The sequence below is a fragment of the Rattus norvegicus genome, chromosome 14 (genome assembly GCF_036323735.1).
Source record: "Rattus norvegicus strain BN/NHsdMcwi chromosome 14, GRCr8, whole genome shotgun sequence".
Taxonomy (NCBI): Eukaryota; Metazoa; Chordata; class Mammalia; order Rodentia; family Muridae; genus Rattus; species Rattus norvegicus.
In genome coordinates, this window is record NC_086032.1 from 82,683,965 (window position 1) to 82,703,263 (window position 19,299).

The 19,299-nt window shown below is 46.2% G+C and overlaps 1 long non-coding RNA gene and 1 pseudogene across 1 annotated transcript; both read left to right on the forward strand.

Moving 5' to 3' along the window:
- Positions 1–2,452: 2,452 nt before the first annotated feature.
- On the forward strand, positions 2,453–4,297 carry LOC134481779 (prefoldin subunit 4-like; annotated as a pseudogene).
- Positions 4,298–10,134: 5,837 nt separating this feature from the next.
- LOC108352784 (uncharacterized) lies at positions 10,135–18,744 on the forward strand. The gene is made up of 4 exons (XR_001841177.3): positions 10,135–11,189; positions 12,049–12,289; positions 15,289–15,407; positions 18,580–18,744. It is a non-coding gene; the product is annotated as an uncharacterized LOC108352784 (long non-coding RNA).
- The last annotated feature ends 555 nt before the right edge of the window (positions 18,745–19,299 follow it).

Sequence of the window (19,299 nt, forward strand, 5' to 3'; positions counted from 1 at the left end):
AAAAAAAAGAATGTGGGAGTGTGTGTGTGTGGGGAAACCTGTGCATTTCTATCATTGTATGTTCAGGTCCATGTGAAGGGCTTTTCATTATTATCTCATTTTATTTTTTTAATTTTTCTGTTTTTTTCATACCAACTTCATCTTTTCATAGAAAATGCCTTAAGGTACACGCCAAATGTTATAAAGCACACGATGAGAGTAGAGTCCAATGACTGTTTGACAAGTTAGTAACCTGGTGTAGCCATTACGGCCATCCTAGTTCCTTTTAAGACAGGACCTTGAACCATATCCCAGGCTGGCCTCAAACCCATGGCATCCTTTTGTCTCAGCCTCCAGATTACTGAGATGACAGAATCGAGGCACCACATATACAACACTCTCATTCCTTCTGCAGAGTATGAGGGATGTAGATGTGAACCACCACCCCCAGCCCTGCCTGAGCTTCTCTTACTGGAGAAAAAAAAAAGAAATGTCCTTTAGGTGAGCCAGTGTAGAAGAACCACTGTAAGAGATCCACTGCAGGAGATCCACTGTAGGAGATCCACCAGAGGTGAGCTGAGCCACTGGAGGTGAGTCCCTGGAGGTGAGTCCCTGGAGGTGAGCCCCTGGAGGTGAGTGAGTCCCTGGAGGTGAGTCCCTGGAGGTGAGTGAGTCCCTGGAGGTGAGTCCCTGGAGGTGAGTGAGTCCCTGGAGGTGAGTGAGTCCCTGGAGGTGAGTCCCTGGAGGTGAGTCCCTGGAGGTGAGTCCCTGGTGGTGAGTGAGTCCTGGAGGTGAGTCCCTGGAGGTGAGTGAGTCCCTGGAGGTGAGTCCCTGGAGGTGAGTCCCTGGAGGTGAGCCACTATTATTATGCAACTGAGGTTGCTCATTGAAGCCTCACAGTCCTGTGAGGTCAGTACTATGACTGTTGGATATGAGTACTGCAGGAAACCCAGGGCAGCCTATGAACCATAGGGGAGGGCATTGGGGAACATCACTGATTGTCAGTGCCAAGTACCTGGGCTCCCCAGACAGCAAAGTCTTTGAAACTAAAGGAGTCACAGTCATGGTCCAACCACTGAGGCCCTACTGATAGGGTATCATTAACCTCTCCCAGAGACCATGAGAAGTGGGGCTGAGAAGTTCTATGAGAAGTAGAACACTTGTCTAGCATGTGGACTCCCTTGGGCTAGTTTCCCTCCCCAGCACTAAAGAGGGCGGCTGTAAAAAAAAATGGGAGATAAAGTTATAGCTCCTTCCTTCCTACACCTGAGAGATCTGAGGCTGAGACAATGAACTCACTTGTCCAGTGTCAGAGACTAGGAAAAGGCAGAGCTGGGGTTTAGGCCAGGTCTCTCCATGGTGGGTATGCAGGGTGGCCAGAGATTGAAGCCAACTCATATGTGTTGAGCAAAGAGTACCACTGAGCTGCATTTTACTCTGAGAATGTCCCAGGACTTGGGTTTGGATGGCACACATTCTCTAAAGGCCTGTGTGATAAGGACTTGGTCCCACGGCACAATTGGGAGGCTGTGGTCACCTTTAAGTAGTGGGGGGGTTATCACCCCCCATCTGTCACGCAATGGCATGGGTGCAGGAGCGATGCCCCATCCACCCGCACCTATAAGCCAGCCTCAATTAAATGTTGTCCTTATAAGAATTGCCTTGGTCATAGTGTGTCTTCCCAGCATGTTGAGCAGGTTAAGAGCCAGGGACCTAGCCCCACCCCTTGCCTAGGCAGCATAGTAGAGCTGGCCCTGGTGACGTGGGCACAGGAGAGCTGCAATACTGACCAACTCAGCCTTGACCCAGGTCCAGATTCAGGGTTCTCAGGCTTCTCAGGTTCACCCCAACATCTACCCCATCTATGAACTCCTGGAGTGCGTGAAGGAGCTGGTCCTGCAGATCCAAAGCTGCAAGATCTCCATGACACAGGGCAACAACAGGATGTCCCAGAAGAGTCCTGGGGAGGATCCAGTATTGATAGTATAGCAGAAACCAGAGGCCTCCAGCCAGACCAAGGACTCATTGCAATGAACATTTGCAAGAAAAGATGTCTGAGCAAAATGGAATACTCTGTGACACACTGCAGCTTCCATGGTGAGATGGGTTTGTTTGTTTCTGTGTTAGGGTTTTACTGCTGTGAAGAGACACCATGACCAAGGCAGCTCTTATAAGGACAACATTTAACTGGGGCTGGCTTATAGGTTCAGAGGTTTAGCCCCTTATCATCAAGGCAGGAACATGGCAGCATCCAGGCAGGCATGGTGCAGGAGTTGAGAGTTCTACATCTTCATCTGAAGGCTGCTAGCAGAATACTGACTTCTGGGCAGCAGGATGAGGGTCTTAACACCCACACCCACAGGGACACACCCACTCCAATAAAGCCACACCTACTCCAACAGGGCCACACCCACTCCAATAGGGCCACACCTCCTAATCATGCTACTCCCTGTGCCCAGCATGGTCACTGTTTTGTTTGGATTTATTTTTTAAATTTTTATATTTAATTTTTTTGTTTTCTTTTGGGGGGAGGGTGCAAGGGCAGAGGGCTGAAATGAGGGGACGGGGGGCATGAGTGCGATGGGGGTACATGATGTGAATCTCACAAAGAAGCAATAAAAATTAAAAAAAAAAATAAGTGGGGCTATTGGGAGGTGTTTGGGCCATTGCGGAAGTGCCCTTGAAGGGGACTATAGTCCCTGGTCCATTCTTCATTTCTTCTTTGTGCTTCCTAGCCGAGAGGCAGTTGATTTTATGTAGCACTGGCCCTTGCCACTATGGGCTGCTGAGACCAGTGCAATGAGGCTTGGTTACCGTCTGGGTTCACTTTTTATTACTGCGAAAATGAACACAACTGAAAACAAACCAACATAACCAGAAGCATTTGGGGAAGGAAAGGGTTCGTCTGCCTTACCCACACTGATCCATCATTGAGAGGGGCCTAGGCAGGAGCTCAAGCAGGAGAGGAACCTGGAGGCAGGAACCGAAGCAGAGACCATGGAAGGGAGCTGCTTACTGCCATGGCTTGCTCAGCCTGGTTTCTTATAGAACCCAGGACCACCTGCCCAGGAGTGGCCCCGCGTATGGTGAGCTGAGCCCTTCTACATTAATTGTCAGCCAAGAAATTGTCCCACAGACTTACCTGCAGATTGGCCAATCGGATGGAGCTCCGCTTCTGAGATGGTTCTACTTGTTTGTATCAGGTTGACAAACAACTAACAAGGACAGTTGCTCTTTTGTTGCAGTGATAAAACAGTCTGGCAAAAGCCACTTAAGGGGGAAGAGGCAAGAGCTTGTAGTAGCTGGTCACATTGTAGCCAGTTTGGAAGCAGAAAGCAGTGCATGCCTGTGCCCTTTGCTTTCTCCATTTTACACAGTGCAGGATCTGCTGCCCAGGGAACGGCCCTGCCTGTGCCTTAGACGAGTCTTACTGTATCAACTGTTATAATCAAGATAATCCCTTCACAGACCTTCTCAGAGCCTAGTTTTAATCTAGATTAACCCCTTATGGGTGTGTCTGGAGGCTTGCTGTCTAGACCCTGGCAAGTTGGCAACACCAGCTACCACAGGGCAGCCAAAGCAATCTCCTCTTTTTTTTTGTATTAATTAATAATTGACTAACTAACCAATTAATGTTAATACTAGTTAAAATTAATTTTTTTTGAGACAGGGTTTTCTGTGTAGTCTTGGCTGTCCTGGAACTTGCTCTGTAAACTATGCTGGCTTCAAACTCAGAGATCCACCTGCCTCTGCGTCCTGAGTGCTGGGATTAAAGGCATGAGCCACCACTGTTTGGCATCTCTTCTTGTTCTAAATTTAATCAAACGTTTAAATAGTAATGGAGGAGTCCAAGATGGCAGCCACCATGAAGAAGGTGGCTGCAGAAGATGTCAACGTTACTTTGGAAGATCAACAAAAAATAAACAGACTTACTCGGAATGCCAGTCGAATCACAGAGCTAAAGGAGGAAATAGAAGTGAAGAAGAAACAACTCCGGAATTTCGAGCATTCTTGTGATGACGTCATGCTGGCAGCCAACGACTGCTTAATGATTCCGTACCAGATCAGAGACGTTTTTTATTAGTCACTCTCAAGAAGAAACACAGGAAACGTTAGAAGATGCAAAGAAAGCTTTGCAAAAAGAGATCAATGCCTTAGAGTCCAGATGACGTCCATCCATTGGATGTTGGCCGACCTGAAAGTGCAGTTATACGCGTAATTTGACAGTAACACAAACCTTGAGGCAGATGGAAGCTAAACATTTTATAACATTTCCCCCCTCATTTTAATAAACTTGAATATTATCTTTTTTTTTAAACTTTTTTTTTAAAAGATTTATTCATTTATTATATGTAAGTACACTGTAGCTGTCTTCAGATACACCAGAAGAGGGCATCAGACCTCTTTACAGATGGTTGTGAGCCACCATGTGGTTGCTGGGAATTGAACTCAGGACCTCTGGAAGAGCAGTCGGTGCTCTTAACCACTGAGCCATCTCTCCAGCCCTTGAATATTATCTTAAATGATAATTTTCCTTCTCCAAATGAAACAAAAGGAAAACTTTCTTTTTAAAAATTTTCATTTACTTAATGGAAACGCCTATTTTCACGCCTTGCTTATTTATTTTATATTTCTAAAAGAAGACAGTATTCATGTATGTATCTTACATACTGAGTGTATCAATTTTAGGAACTTTATGTCATGCTACTAAAATCGGTTAAACGGTCAAAAAAATAGTACCCGAAGACAACTTCTATGTGGTATTAGATAGTATTGTTTGTAGACAGGGGTGGGACAAACAGGGATCAATACTGGAGTCTCCAGATGAATGCTTAGTCTTTAACAAGTGAGCCCACAGCCATTTCTAGTCATAGGAGCAATGGAAGGGTAAAAGCACTTTTTTTCCCCAAGCCTTCACTGCTCCTATAACGATGTTTATTCAGAGAGATTTGGGAATTCTCTTGAAGCCCACACAGCCTGTGAGTGGCTGAGATGGGATTCAAGTGTTCTGAGAATCAAATCTAAACCTTCCCTGTGTGGGAGGACTGGACTCAGGTCTCCTGGCACTGCTTTGAAGGGAAACCCACAACACCACAGACAAAGGCCTTGCTCTCCCTCTGCTGCTTGCTGGTTTTTATTTTTACACGTGCAGACTGAACCAGGTTTTTTCCTTGAGGTTTTTTTTTTTTTTTTTTTTTTTTTTTTGATCTGCCTCAGTTTAAAATCAGACATGTGGACATGTGGAGGAAGGTGAGAGATCCAAAAGCAGGCCCTCTCTCCCTCTTGTCCCAGGCATGGACTTGGGTCCTGTCCCTTTTCTCACTACCCTCAGTTCCCTGGGGGCTTCCTTCCTTAAGGCTGTCCTAGACGCTCTGCTCGGCTATCACAGGACCCGATGATGGCATCTTTTTAAGTGACACTTTCTAAGCCACAAGTAGGAGCTTACTTAGTCCTGAGTCACCTAGTCTACTCCTCTGGGTGAATGGGCCTTTCAGTAGGACCGTTGGCTCTTAAAGGGCCCCTCCCTCAAATTTTTCAGACATGTATGAGCTTAATACGTGGGGAATATGGCTCAGGAGAAAGGGCCCTTTTTTTTTTTTCATGGTAAAAAAATTTCTAGGGAAGAAAATACGTCAATCCTGAGATCTAACTGCTGCTCAAAAGCAACAGAGACAAATAACGGCTGAAGAAGAGCAACAACAAACCAACCTTTTCCTATGGCTGGGCTGATTTGTGAAGGCTGCTCAAGGCCCTGGCCAAACTGTAGGAGGTCACAGGAGGCAGCTAAGAGGACAGGGCATCCCCCAGTGGCCTTTTATCCACCGAGGGCTAGGGCTATGCTACCCAGCTCTCTAAGAAGCTGCCTTCGGGAGAAGGACCCATTTGAAAATCTACGGGCAAACTGAGGCTTCTGAGTCAGAATCCTGGGCTTGAGTTCCAGGGACACCTCTACTTACATATGGCCTCAGGAGTCAGAGGGTCTCTCTGAGCTTCAGTTTTCCCAGAGGGAAGTTGAACAACAAGTATGGTTGTGTCCTTTGTCCATGGAAGACTAGTTCCAGGATCCCCACAAACTACATGGATAACAAGATCTGTGGGCGCTGAGGTCCCTCGAGTACAGCGATGGGCATTTGAAAATTGCCTATGCACACTGCTCTGAACACTGGGATCATTTCTGATTCCACCGAAGACAGTTCAGGTGACATGCAAATAGTTGTCAAATTGTACTGAAAATGACAAGAGCCAAGTCTGTACAGGTCAAGAACAAGTGTAATATTTCCAATATTTTGTTTATATATTTTTGTGGTTCTGAGGGCAAAACCGAGGAATGGAAATCCAGAGCTCCAGGCTTCACTGATAAGTCACTTTCAATTCCCCTAAAGACTAACTAACCCCTCAAATAAGATACATTTTTATGAGACTAACGTAGTACCTACTGTGTTAGCCAAACACCTAAGGTTTTGTTTTCGTTTTAAATTCATGTGGACTGGAAATGGTTAATCCCAGCACTCAGGGCCAGAGGCAGGTAGATCTCTGTGAGTTTGAGGTCAGTTGGGTCTACAGAGTGAATTCAAGGCCAGAGCTACATAGCAAGACCCTGCCTCAAAACAACAGCAAAAATGTGTGTGTGTGTGCATGTATGTGTGTATGTATGTTTGTGTATATACACATATCCTCGCATACATGTGTACACACACACACACACACAACCTCAGTACTGTTAGCATTTTGGTGCTGGCACAGAACTCCATGGATGCTAGGTCAAAGATTCTACCACTGAACAACAACCCAGGCCTAAAAGGTTTCTGTTTTGTTTTAGAAAAATCACACACACACGTAACTAAAGTGAACCCTGGTTCTGCTCTTCACAGACTGCAAGGTTTTCTGATTTTGTTGTTATTTGTGTGTTTTTGGTACTGGGACTCACTGTGTAGCCCTGACTGGCCAGGAATCTGCCATGTAGACCCTGCTGACCTCAACTTAGAGACCCACAGAGATGGCCTCTCTTCCTCCCTAGTGCTGTGGAGCCATACCAAGCACAGGGAGATTCCTGGAGATGCTGGACTTCCAGTCTCAAGCCAAGGGGGTTCCAGCAAACCGGAGTGAGATGGCCGCCACCCTATATATAGCGCTTGCTACGCTGCCCGACAGTGTTCCAAACATTTTTTAAATACTGACTCTTTCATTTACATCACAGCGCTGCGAGGTTAGCACTATTATTATCTTCATTTTATAGATCCTTTGGGGGATGTGAGGCTCGCAGGGGCTAAGTGGCTTTCCAGGGCCACACAGCTGGCCAGATGCAGAACTGAGGGGAACTACAGAAGCCTGGCTGTGGGTCTGGGCTGGTCAAAGCCATGTCGTGTCATCTTGCTTCTAAGTTCTGTCTTTAGCGAATCACAGAGCCAAAGGCCATGACCTCACTACATACCCGGGAGACCCAGGTCTGGCTTTCTGTGGTATCAAAAGGCCTTGGCTTTTTTGGACATTAAAAAAAAAAAAAAAAAAGCAGACTGGTGCTTTTTTTGCTTTTTTTTTTTTTTTTAAATAAAAAACTTTTTTAAAGAAGTAGGATTTGTCAGCCCATTTAACTAGAGCCTCACTGTATAAAACATAAATTCTAGGCCCACAGTTTACATCCGAGTTTATCTGGAAATTCCTCGTGGAGTACAGAATTCTTGAGACTCTGCCCTGTAGCCTGAGGCTTCAGGAAGTACGGTGTGAAGACTTACACTCTTTCGAGCTTTAATGTTCAACCCAGCGTTTCTTTGGTTCATGTTGCAAATGCGTTTGTTTTTGAGGCTCACCTAACTGTCCAGGCCACAGCCTAGGCCAGGGTGGGCTGTCGAGTTGCTACTGTCATTTAGGGCTGGATCTTTCTATGTTCTGAGGTTTGTCGTGACACTCCAGGCCTCTGCCAGCTAATGCTATTAGCCCCTCCCCAGCGGCAACAATTCCAAACATCTCCACACGTTATCAAATACTCCCTACAAGGGAAAATCAACCCTGGTTAAGACCCGCTGACCTAGACTACAAAACAAGGTCTGTTATCTCTGACTGTTACCTTTCCAGAGGAGAAGCCAAAAGCAAATAGATTAAGAGTAGGGGAGGTGTGGGGTGTGGGTTAAGTGATTAGAAACTTGATCCTCAGTATTAAAGAAAAAAAAAAGCCTGGAACTGATACATGATACGTGTGTAATAAAAATAAATCGAGGAGTTCATGCCTCTAATCCCAGTGCTGGGGTGGGGGTGGGGGAAGGAGGCAGAGGCAGGAGGATCTCTGTGAGTTCAAGGCCAGCCTGATCTATACAGCAAGTTCCAGAACAACCAGGGCTACATAGAAAGTCTCAATAAATAAGTAAGTAAGTAAGTAAGTAAGTAAGTAAGTAAGTAAATAAATAAATAAATAAATAAATAAGTCTGTGAGGATCTTCAGTGGAAGAGGGAAGGGTGTGTTTGGAAGGTCACCGAGAACTCACAGGGAAGCTGCTGGGTACCCAGAGGACAGCAAAGTGACAGTCAGGTCGCCCAGGGTCATCTGAGGCCAGAAGCCAGGTAGATTTGGGTTTACTGATTTGTGTGTACGCTGTGTTGTGTGGGTGGTTATATGCAGGATGGGTGTGCATGCACATGTTGGTGAGCTTGTGGGGGCCGGAGGTCGACACTGGATCACTGGATGTCTTTCTCTGACTTTCTGGAGGTTTTGTTTTTTTTTTTTTTTTTAAATTGAAGAAATATATTGTGATCATGTTTTCCCTCCCCAGTTCCTCTCAGATCCTCCCCACCCAGCTTTATGTTCCTTCTCTCTCTCTAAAACAGAAACAGAACAAAACAAGAAAAACAAAAATATAAGAGCAAAAGACTGATAACACACACACACACACACACACACACACACACACACAGAGAGAGAGCACAAACAAAGCAAATAATTGAGATCAAGTGTCTACAAAATACAATTGAGTTTTGTTCTTTATTGAGTAACTACTCCTCGGCATGGGGCTTGCCCTGAGCTGTGGTTAATATGTCCACTGAGACTCCATTGGATAACACTAATTTCCCTTTGCCAGCAGGTGTCAGTTGCAGTTAGCTTCTTGGTTAGGGGTGGGACCCTGGGACCAGCTCCCCCATCCACTCATCCACTTCCCTCTCTCTCTCATGCTGGGATCCTATCAGGTTTGGACCTGTGCAGGTGCCATGCATGCTGCCATAGCCGCTGTGTCCGTCCTGTTGTGTCTGGAAGACAGTTTCTTTGGGATCATCCATCATCACCTCTGGCTCCTACAACCTTTCTGTCTTCTCTTCAGAATAGATCTTTAGGGCTTGAGGGAAGGGCTTTGTTAGAGACATTCCATTTAAGACTGAGGGATACAATGTTTCTCCCTCTGTGTATCGTGCAGTTGTGGGTCTCTGTGTTAACCACCATCTACATTAAGACGAAGCCTTTCTCGGGAAGGCTGACTGAGGTACTGATTGGATGGGTATAGCAGTATGTCATGAAGGGTCACTTTATTTCTATGTTCCTTTAGCAGAATAGCATTAGGTTTCCCCCTAGGCCCATGGTCTGTTTAGTCTCAGGTTCATGGCCACTTTAGCATATCAGGCATGAATTCCATCTCATGGAATGGGCCTTAAAATCCAAGCAAAAAGTGGTTGGTAACTTTCAATACGTCTGTGCCACTATTGCGATGGTCTATCTTCCTGGTGTGTCAGTATTGAAGGTCTCAGGGTTTGTAGCTGGGTAATATCGATGATTTCCTGTCTCCTCCAGTAATGTACAAAGTACCTTTCAGCACCATGAATACTGCTCAGTAGGGTGAAACCTCTAGTTAGGCACCAGCTTGTCTCTTCTGTGTCTGATGACGTATTTAAGTGCGATCTTCAGCACTAGGGCCTTACCACCAGGTTATGGGAGCAATCAACACTCTTGTCAATAGCTTGTGATATTTGGGGCTTTCCATAACGCCCCCCTTGGCCAAGGACTCAATAATACGTTACCCATTCCTGGCTCTGGAGGTTTTATTTGGAGGCATAACATGTCTAGTCAGGGCACTGTCTCCCTTATTAGTTGGTAATTATTTAGATTCCTTTCGCATATGTATATATTTTAGGAAGCGTCTGTAGCAGCGGGTTTCCATATGGTTTTTCAAATGGCCTTCAGTGTTCTTTTGCCCCTCCCTTTATTCCCTCTCTACCCTTCTCTTCCATTTCTCCCTCTCTACTTAACTCTTGTTTTAGTTTTCTCCTTTGTTTCTCCACAGCACGAACTCTATTTCTTCTTCCTTAGGAGGTCCTCTCATCCTGTCTGGTCCCTTACTAGGTACCTAACCCCTGTGGTTATTTGAATTGTAGGACACATATCAAAGGCTTGAATGATAGCATCCACGCGTAAGAGAAAACACATGACATTTGTTTTGGGGGCTCTGGGTCCCCTCACTCAGGATTATTTTTTTTTTCTATCTCCATTCATTTGCTTGCAAATGTCCTAATCTTGCTTTCCTTAACAGCGGGAACAACACTCAACTGTGTAGACATTCATCCTTTTCACCATGTAGTCATCTGTTGAGCGATGTCTTGGCCAGTTCCAATTTCTGACTACTACAAACAGAGCAGCAACGAACACGGATGGGCAAGTGTCTCTCGTTAAACCCCAAAGCTTATCTACTAGGCTAGGCTGGCTGACTGATGAGTTCCAGACATCTGCCCATCAGCCACCCCTGTCCCCAGCTGGGGTTACAAGCCACGCCTGGCTTTTGATGTGGGTGTGGTTTTCTGAACTCCATTCTTGCGCTTGCTTGGCAGGTACTCTGCCAGCTAAGCCATCTCCCCTGCCCCTCGCTTTTATTTTTAAACACAAGCATCTAACCACATGCAGAGTCTGGGGCTGGGCACTGAGGAATGTGAAATGAGACAATGGATTCTTTGTGAGTGAATCAAGGAAGCTTCATGACAGAGGTGATGCTGGAGTCCACATTGGAGGAGAAACAAGAATCCATTATGAGGAGCCCAGATCGTGGGGGAAATTGCCTTCCACCACCCATGTGTGGGTGACTCTGTGTAAACTGCTAGGTTGTTGACTCCCTAGGCCTTGCCTAGAATTGGGCTACAGCCCAATAACTTTAACCGACACTGGAATGATACTGATGCAATAGGAGGAACCCCCACTCTGAGAATGGGCTCAGCAGCTTTTATGAGATGTCTCCAGTGAGGTATGTATGCCTCCACAGATCTTAGCTCAGTTAGGAAGCACTGGGGGTGGGGGTGGGGGGTGGAGAGTATGTGTGTGTGTTTACTGATCTTATTCTACTTGGGGGGAGCAACGGAGAAAGGGAGGGGGGAGGGAGATCAGTTGGGAGCATGCAGTGAGAGTGTGAGCTTCCAGTGTGTAGGCAGAAGAAGGATCCTGCCTCTGTGTGGCTCCCTGTAGGACTGTGACATGGGGAAGGGCAGGCATGGGGGGGGGGAGAGGCTTATCTGGACACTGAATTTAAGTTGAGGACCCTCAGCTCAGCTCTTCCTCTTTCCTCAGCACCAGACTCAGGCTGCCCCCCTCCCCCAGAAGTTCTTGAACATGCTACCCACACAGCCAGCATCTACTAGTCTAAAAATCAGCAAAAGGGATGGCAAGATGGCCCAGCGAGTAGAGAGGTATCTGGGGCTAGTACTGAAGACCTGAGCTCAATCTCTGTAACCTACATGGTGGATGGAGAGGCTCCCCCAAGTCGTCCTCCACCTTCACAGATGGACTGTGGACCGTGTGAACCCGCCCACATCCCACACTACCTACACAGACTCATGTATGCACACACACAGGCACACTCACACCCACCACATATCATCACACCCCACACCAAACACACCCCATACAGACCCACCACACAGACACACTCACACCACACTAAAATAAAGTAAATGCTAAAAAAAAAAAAAAAAAAGGAAAGAAAAGCAAAGAAAAAAAGGAAGACATTTTTGCCTCACGCTCCTGCCAATATGGCGGCAGAGGACCCTGTACAGAACACCACACTTAGGCTGTGAACGTACACATTCTCTAACCTATTTTCCTTCCAGGGTGACGTGGAAATGAAGGGGGAAAATTCCACAAAAATGTGCAGAGCATCAGAAATATGCTGGCAACGGTCGGAGATGTGGCCAGGGCCTCTTGCCAGACAAGCAGGCATGAGGCAGAAGCCAGAAAGGAGAGGAGAGCTGACTGCTGGTCATGTGACCAGAAACGGGAGTCTCAGAATCCCCCTCCCCTGACCAGTGGACCCCGTCAGACTGTCTCAGTCTGATGGAGCTGCATACACAGGTAAGCCTGGAACCGAGGAAACTGAGAGTCATTGAAGTGTGGCGTTTGTATTAGTGGCAATTAACTGTGACACACAACTGTGTGGAGGGTAGTGAATGTGAAGTCAGCCAGGGCTACGAAGTGAGACCCTTTCTCAAAAAGGAGGTTGGGGGTTAGACAGCCCAGCTGATAAAGTGCTTGCCATATAGACACGGGACTGGAGTTTGATCCCCAGAACTTGAGTGGTGGTCTGTGCTTATAGTCCAGTGCTGTGGAGAGAAAGACAAGCAGCTCCCGGGACTCACTAGCCAGCCAGCCTAGCTGATACGACAAGTTTACAGGGTCCCATGGAGAGACACTGCCTCAAAAAAAAAAAAAAATATGGTGCCTGAAAAGTGATACCAGAGGTTGTTTTCTGGCCTCCACACATGCACCTGCACTCACACAAACATGCACACACACAGATACTCCACGTCAATTGTATAAAGGATGGGACAGGTAACAGATGAGCAAACACGCTAGGGCAGCAGGTAAGCAGGTGCTGGCCCGTGGGTGTGTAACACGCAGCAGATCTAGGTGTAAGAAAGTGGGCAGAGCAATAAACAGGGACTGAGGTAGATGGGGGTGTCACGTGTCCCCGGATGCCTGCACCAGGTGTCATCATCAGTCAGAGCGCTCCTAAACAAGCTAGAGCAGAGGTTCTCAACCTTCCCGACGCTGCAAACCTTTGATGCAGTTCCTCGTGTCAGGGTGACCCCCCGACCATAAAATTTTCTTGTTGCTATTTCATAACTGTAATTTTGCTGTGAATCGTAATGAAAAGAATCTGATATACAAGATATTTGGTATGTCACCCCCCCCCTCCACACACACACACACAAAGGGGTTGTGACTCACAGGTTGAAAAACCATTGACTTCGTGGTCAATATGGAGGCATAGCAGCTCAGGAACTTACCTGATGAAAGGGTGGGAATGGGCTGATTTTAACGGTGAGCTTTTCAAGATTTTCACCTACTGTATGGAAAATTAACAGCACTGAAGACCTATCCCAGTATGGCCAGCACTTACATCTTGTTAGTTTGTTTGGGCGTTTTGGTTTGTTTTAGACAGGGTTTCATGTAGTCCAGGCTAGCCTCATCATAAGTTGAAAATGACCTTAGTCTCCTCCAGCTTCTATCCTCTTGCTTCTGGACTTATAGGCATGTGTCACCATGCTAACATATGCAGTGCTAGGGCTCAAAACTATGGCCTTGTGCATCCTTGGCAAGCACTCTACCCATTGAACTATATACCCCCGTCTCTCCCCCATTTTGGACACAAGGTCTCACTGGCTGGCCTGGAACTCACAGAGATTCTCCTGCCTTTCCTTCCAAGTCCTGGGATTAAAAGAGTGCATCACCACAGCTGGGTCTGACACGGATGCCAAAGGTCCCATCATAAAGATGTTAAGGAGTAATTATGAATGAATATAAAAATTCAGCAAAGAAACACAAATTATTAAAAAGAATAAAATAGCATATATAAAATTGAGAAGTATGTTAACCAAAGCCTCAGTGAGGGCTGGAAAGATGGCTCAGTAGTTAAAGGCACTGGCTGCTCTTCTAGAGGACCTGGGTTCGATTCCCAGAACCCACATGGTAAGGTTCTTGCTGTCAGGTCTGGTGACTTGAGTTTGATCCCCAGAATCCACACAGTAGAAAGAGAAAACTGATTCTCATAGCTGTCTCCTGACCTCCACACATGTGCTGTGACACCCAGTCCACACCCACACTAAATAAACATAAAAAATATTCAAAATTCCTCAGAACTTTGCCAAATCGAATACAACTAAGCATAGGAAGACCATCTGAGGTTTAATTTAGGTCTGTAAGTTGATTAGTTGAGAGTCAACAGGCTTCACTGTCTGAGTTAGAGTTAGGGCAGGAACAAAAGCCCAGGAATGGCGCCACCCACAATGGGCTGGGCCTTCCCCAACAATCACTAATTAAGAAAATACCCTACAGACTTACCTACAACCTGAATTTATGGAGGCCTTTTCTTAATTGAGGCGCTGTCCTCTCTGATGACTTTAGCTTGTGTCAAGTTGACATACAACTATCCTGCACACTATTGTCTTTAAAAATGAGCCAGAGCCAGGTGTGGTGGCACAGGACTTTAACCCCAGGACTCAGGAGGCTGAGGCAGGTAGACCTTTCTGAGTTCAAGTCCAGCCTGGTGTATATGGAGAGTTCCAGACCAGGCAAGGCTATATAGCGAGACTTTATCTTAAGGAGATAAGGAGGGAGGGAGGGAGGGAGGGAGAGAGGGAGGGAGGGGGAGAGGGAGGGAGGGAGGGGGAGAGAGAGAGAGAGAGAGAGAGAGAGAGAGAGAGAGAGAGAGCGCGCAAGCTGGGAGGTGGCAGCACATATTCTTAATCCCCAGCACTTAGGAGGCAAAGTCAAGAAGGTCTCTGTGAGTTCGAAGCTGGCCTGCTCTACACAGCCAGTTCCAGAACAGGTTGGGCTGCATAGGTCGGGCTGGGGAGATGGCTCCAACTGCTCTTCCAGAGGTTCTGAGTTTAATTCCCAGCAACCACATGGTGGCTCACAACCATTGGTAAGGGGATCCGATGCCCTCTTCTAGTGTGTCTGAAGACAGCAATAGTGTATTCACACACATTAAATAAGTAAGTCTTGAAAAAAAAAAGAAAAAAAATCAATCAAGAAATGATTTCCCCTTTATCTTCTAAAATTATACAAGTCACTCTATTATAGTGTTATTTAATATGCAAACTTATTGTTATACATAAAGTAAAACAGTTAATTGTTTTAAAGGACAGCTCTTTAATCTGTCCTTTAAATAAGATGAAAGGCAATTGAGGCATAGACTCCTGGCTTACACACACACACATGCACACCCTCGATCATGTGTGCACACATGTACACATACACACACACACACACACACACACACACACACACACGATATAGTTTATATAAGCCTTGCAAAAAAATCACTATTCCTCTGGTGAAAATTACAGCCTTTTGAGGAAAACGGTCAAAGATGGATAGACATTCCATGTTCATGAATTGGAAGACTCAAGGCAGCGCTCCCTTCTCTGTACCTTCACATCTCTAGCAAAAGTTCTAATCAAACCTGGTAAGTTTTCTCTCATTGTTAAAGCACTGGCTAACTTACCTGTAAGGTTCGGGGCACTGTAGGAACTGAAGGTTTCTGCCCAATAGGAGGAGTCGGGGCTGACCATATGGCCCTGCAGGACCTGATGAGACAATGGGACAAGGGAGATCTGGGAGCCACCTATACAAATACGCCTGGTGGACACTTTGGCGGTCCTGGAATTTCCATGTTAGTTAAGCATGCACTTTCCACGGAACCCCAGCCCAGCTCCAGCTCCTGTCCCCTCCTCTTTGGTGCTCCTAGAGAGAAAATCCATGAAAGGCAAGCACTCTACAATTGAGCTCTGTGTGTGTGTGTGTGTGTGTGTGTGTGTGTGTGTGTGTGTGTGATGCTTGGGGTGGTGTGTGTGTGTGTGTGTGTGAGAGATGCTTGGGGTGGTGTGTGTGTGTGTGTGTGTGTGTGTGTGTGTGATGCTTGGGGTGGTGTGTGTGTGTGTGTGTGTGTGTGTGGTACACCCATGCCGTAGAGCAAGTAAAAGATGAGAAGACAATTTCATGACCTTAACCCCCTCCTTCCACCTTTATGTAGGTTTCAGGGTTTGACCCTTAGTTGTCAGATTTGCACAGTAAGTGCTTTGCTCATTGGACCACCTCTCCACCTTGTGGCCAGTTTTTTTTGTTTTGTTTTGTTTTGTTTTGTTTTGTTTTGTTTTAAAGAAAGGAACAAAACCAAGCCCACAAGGGAGGTTACCCCCCCCCCCCCGCCCAGAAATGTTGCCAACCAAAACGAAAAAGAAGAATCAGACCCTAAAGTTAAGAGCCCATATATTGTTAAAAGGATCATGGGCCAGGGAAAACCATAAAACCTCTGGGTAAATGTGAAGGACATCTTGGGATGAGGGACTTGGTGTGACACCAGGAGTGTATGGCCCTTACCAGGAGACACTGGGAGGTTGAACTCACCGGAATTTTTTTTTTTTAAAGATTTATTTATTTATTATATATAAGTACACTGTAGCTGTCTTCAGATACACCAGAAGAGGGCATCGGACCTCTTTACAGATGGTTGTGAGCCACCATGTGGTTGCTGGGAATTGAACTCATGACCTCTGAAAGAGCAGTCGGGTGCTCTTAACCGCTGAGCCATCTCTCCAGCCCCCACTCACCGGAATTTTAAAATAATGTATGTATGACTGTTGAAGGAATGAAAAGAAAGAATTGTGGGCTGGGGGAAATGATTTGTAAGTCACATATCTGGCAGAGGAGTGGTATCTGTAATAGAATTTTCAGGGGCTGGGACGTGGCTCAGAGGTTGTCTTAGGGTTTGATTGCTGTGAAGAGACACCATGACCAAGGCAACGCTTTTTTTTTTTTTTTTCGGAGCTGGGGACCGAACCCAGGGCCTTGCGCTTGCTAGGCAAGCGCTCTACCACTGAGCTAAATTCCCAACCCCGACCAAGGCAACTCTTTTTTTTTTTTTTTTTTTTGGTTCTTTTTTTCGGAGCTGGGGACCGAACCCAGGGCCTTGCGCTTCCTAGGCAAGCGCTCTACCACTGAGCTAAATCCCCAGCCCCTCAAGGCAACTCTTAAAAAGGAAAACATTTCATTGGGGCTGGCTTACAGGTTCAGAGGTTTAATCCATTATCATGGCGGGAAGCATGGCAGCATGCCCGCAGCCGTGGTGCTGGAGACAGTGAGAGTTCTACATCTTGATCTGCAGGCGGCAAGGGAAACTGCCTTCCACAGGCGGCCAGGAGGAAACTTCCACACAGGGCGGAACCTGATCATGGCTACCTCAAAGCCTGTCTACATGGTGACGCACTTCCTCCAGTAAGGCCGTACCTCCTTCAGTAAGACCATACCCCCTCCAGTAAGGTCACACCTCCTAACTATGTCACCACCTAGGGCTAAGCAATTAAACACATCAATCTATGGGGGCCAAACCTATTCAAATCGCCACAGAGGGCAAGAGTGTGCCTCTGTGAGATGAGGGCCTGAATTAGAGTCTCAGGTATAAAGGGCTGGGCATGGTTTGTGCAAACTTGTGATCGCGGCACTCGTGGGCAGCAGCAGAGAGTTCCTCAGAGCTTGCTGGCTGATGGCCTGGTGGAAAAGGCTTTATGTCCAGTGAGAACCCTGTCTCAAAGGAATAAGGGTGTGTGATAAACCCCACCTGCTCTCTGGTCTCTGTCCGCATGCACAAGGTCACCCCTTCTTCAAGACAAAAAAAAATTATTTTCAGAATCGTCCATGTAAATGGCTGGAAAGATGGGTTAGCATCTTTTTTTTTTTTTTTTTTTTTTTTTTTTTTTTTTTTTTTTTGTCTGAGCTGAGGACCGAACCCGGGGGCCTTGTGCTTTCTAGGCAAGCGCTCTACCACTGAGCTAAGTCCCCAACGCCCGGTTAGCATCTCTTAAGAGCACAAAGTGCTTTTCCGAGGACCACAGTGCAGCTCTCAGCAGCTCCTTACTGCCTACCTGTAACTCCAGCTCCATGGAGCCTATGTCCTCCTCCGGCCTCACTGAGCACCTGCACTTATGCACACGAACCTCCATTCCCCAAACACAAATGCACATAATTAAAACAAACGACTGAGCGCCTAAAACCAAACACCACAATAGAAAACCGCACAAACTTCATCTAAAGGTATGGGCAGAGTGTTCAAGGCCCGAACCCAGGGCCTTGTGCTTTCTAGGCAAGCGCTCTACCGCTGAGCTAAATCCCCAACCCCGCGGCTTTATTTATAACAGACTCAAACTGATACCCTTCCAATGTATACGATACATCAAAACTATGGACTACGACTCACTATAGCAAAAATAACAAACAAATGAAATATAAAAAAATATAAACCCCAGTCATATATACATAGTAATTTGGATGAGCCTTAGAAAAAGTATGCTGAGTAATAAAGAAAAGGGCAACTTTTAAAGTGTACATCTCCATGAGTCTATTTATGTGATTTTTGTAATTACAGAGGTGGAGAGAAAATTAGTGGTTGCCAGGGCTTATGGGATGGAGGTAGGGTGGGTGTGGCTAAAAAGAGTCACACAGGAGTGCTCTGTGGTCTCTAGTTAAGTATATTGACTGAAGTTACATGAAGCCGCACATGCCATAAAATTACATACACACATATGAATACAGTTGTGCACAGGAGAGTGTGAAAGCAGAGATATTTGAATTATCCACCCCAGGCTGGAGAGATGGCTCAGCGGTTAAGAGCACTGACTGTTCTTCCAGAGGTCCTGAGTTCAATTCCCAGCAATCACATGGTGTCTCACAACCATCTGTAACGGGATCCGATGCCTTCTTCTGGTGTCTGAAGATATAGCTACAGTGTATTCATATACATAATAAAGAAATTTTTTAAAAAATGAATTATCCACCCCGCCTCTGCCCCTTTATTTTTTTGGAGACAGGATCTCACTGTGTAGCCTTGGCTGACCAAGAACTCATAGACACCCACCTGTGTCTGCATCCTGAGGGCTGGGATTAAAGGTGTGTGCCATCACCACTGGTGCAAACTTTTCTTTTAAGAGATTTATCTAGAACGTGGAGAAATGGCCCGGTGGTTCTGAGCACTCACTGCTCTTCCAGAGGACAAAGTCCAGCTCTGAACTTCCAACACTTTCTTCTGATGTGTGTGGCATACATGTATGTGCACATACACAAAACACACTTTAGAGGTTTGTTTACTTATTTGTATATGTGTGCAGGTGTCTGTGAATGCAGGAGTGTTTGTGCCTGAGCACCCACATGAAGGTCAGAAGAGCTGCTGTATGTCCTTCCTCACTATCCCTCTGTGCCTTTGAAGCAAGCTCTCCCCCCTGAACCTGGGTGCATTGGCTATTTTTCTTTTGGGTGGGGGTGGGGGTGGGGGTGCTATTTTGGCTTATGAGGGGGTGTTTTATTTT